The sequence below is a fragment of the Gymnodraco acuticeps genome, unplaced genomic scaffold (genome assembly GCF_902827175.1).
Source record: "Gymnodraco acuticeps unplaced genomic scaffold, fGymAcu1.1, whole genome shotgun sequence".
In the NCBI taxonomy this organism is placed as follows: domain Eukaryota; kingdom Metazoa; phylum Chordata; class Actinopteri; order Perciformes; family Bathydraconidae; genus Gymnodraco; species Gymnodraco acuticeps.
The window spans coordinates 412,173-414,672 of record NW_022989786.1 but is presented as its reverse complement, the minus strand read 5'-3'; positions in this window follow the sequence as shown (position 1 = coordinate 414,672).

Sequence of the window (2,500 nt, the reverse complement as noted above, 5' to 3'; positions counted from 1 at the left end):
TGCAGCTCTCCCACTTGATGTGAATGGACTACAGTCATAGTGATGAGCAGCACATGGGGCTGAGTGATGCAGAGCTGTTTCAGAGGATCAATTCAAACCATACCATTGTGAGTCTTGCAAGATTGGGCAGTCATTGGGAGGACTGCACAAAAAATAAAAACATGAAATGGCAAGGTGGAGACGAACTGACCAACAGCATTTTCCCCATATGCCTTTGTCTCTTTGGTTAGTCAGTCAAAGAGACATTTTCTCTTTGACTGACTTTCCAGCTGCAGGTCAGGGACCCGGCTGGAAGATATCCAGCAGCCCCCAACACTATGCCAGTGAATCATCTACAAATCACTGAATTGGTCAAAATATGTGAAAATATAAGCATTGTATTCCATTTGTTTCTTTGGATCCGTTTGTTGAAATGGAGGCTGTCTTCTACCCAGCAACATTCCTCTGAATACAGTGTGCAAACATGGCTGGAACAAGCTAGGACAAAAAGGCTCCTCAGCAGCTTTTCAGCAAGGCAATCAGGAAGGGCAGCCTCTGTTTACACCAAGGTTCATGTCTGTCCAAATACTATCCAACATCAGACTGGATGACCCTTTCGTAGCACATCCTAAAGTTAGCATGTCTCCAACAGCTTGTATTAGACTGCTCCAGGCTTCAGGGAGAGACAGAAGCTCCTCTCAAAGGACAGATTCATCAACACTTGGAGAGCTGCTTTAACGCAAAATGTACAAAACCATATATATTTTCTAAGAGCAAGACATTATAATATAATGTTAACCATACTATGGTGCATTTCAGCCAGTGTCATCAACACAGCCTCATTGAGCTGACAGTCAGCAGTGGCCTGTGGCTGACCTCTGCCCGGCTCTGTCTGTCTGTCTGTCTGGGTGGGAGCGGAGATACGGCCGCCGTGCCCCCGGGGTACAGTGCCCTGAACTCGGCTTGTTGTGACTAAGTGGCCAGGGGGCGCTCCGGAGGTCTGGGAATGTCCGAGGGAACGATGGGACCAGCAGCCTCGCGAGGTCAAGGGGGAAGGCACGGGTATGTGTGTGTGTGTGTGTGTGTATGTGTGTGTGTGTGTGTGTGTGTGTGTGTGTGTGTTGAGAGGGGTGGGGGGTAAACACGGGTCAGCCTCTGGCTTCAGAGCCTGTGGACCTCATCGGTCAGGAAAGCGTGTCCCCTGGTTGAACCCTCTGTGGCCACTCCACTGCCTGCACGAACATCGATTCCTCTCCTCCTCTCTCGCTGCTCTTCCTTCGATACCCTTCTTTCTCTCGTGTGTTTTCTTACCTCTGCGCACATCCTGTAACCCCATGAGGCCAGAACCCCCCCAACCACAACCGCTGCCCTTTAGTTTTAATCCCGGGCAGATTGATTTCTGGAGGGGTCAAACAGCAGTGAGCGCGCTGCTGCTCGGCTCAGCAGATGAGCGCGCGCACCGCGACCGGCGATCGTTCGCAGTTCATTTGGAGAGGCTTGTAGATCGTTTGTTTTCGAGGTAAATTGTTTTGAAGCGCAACCGAGAGAGTATCCATTAACCAGAGCTCCCCCTGTTCTTTTAATTTGTCTTATTCGCCCTCCCCTCCTCCCCTGCATCCCTCTCTCCAATTGAGCGCGGTATTATTCATATTCCCACTGCAGTCTCCACAGCCTGATAGCACCTGGCCAACCAATTAAGAACACACACACACACACACACACACACACACACACACACACACACACACACACACACACACACACACACACACACACACACACACACACACATACACACACACACACACACACACACAACACACACACACACCACACACACACACACACACACACACACACACACACACAACACACACACCAACACACACTCTAAGAAGCGTGCATGCAACAGTATCTCATTAAAAGCTATAGGCCATAGCAACACTTTATAACCACAGAAACGCAGCCAGGACAAAATGCATAATAAGCTTCTGTTGAACCAGGAATTATTCACATTCTGTCACACACTGGAGCTATATGAACCTATAGGCGACTGTGTTACGTTTCCTTCCCAATTGCATTATATAAATCCCATGAATTAAAATACACCTCTTGTGGAATCTAAAAACATCAAGGCAAACAAATCCTGTGCGTAAAATATGCGCAAAAACACAACGACAGATGCTCGATGCCTCATGAGTGACAAACAGACGCAGAAGTGACACCCCCGCAGCAAAGGGGGACGTGAACATTTATGCAAACTGACGAGAAATCAGTACAAGCCTGTCATTTGATGCAAACACACACTAACAGACGCACAACACGAACACGCAACTCCAGAAGTCCCTGCGCTCAAATCAAAGCCCCACGGGCCATAAACCCCTGACCTCACCAAATGCGCAGGGGGCAATAAAACCATAACAATGCCACAGAGCCATCAGACAGGAGCAGGAGAGTTAAAGAATACAAAAGGTTAGGTTCTTACCTTGGATGGCATCACTTTCAGAGACCTGGAGGCCAT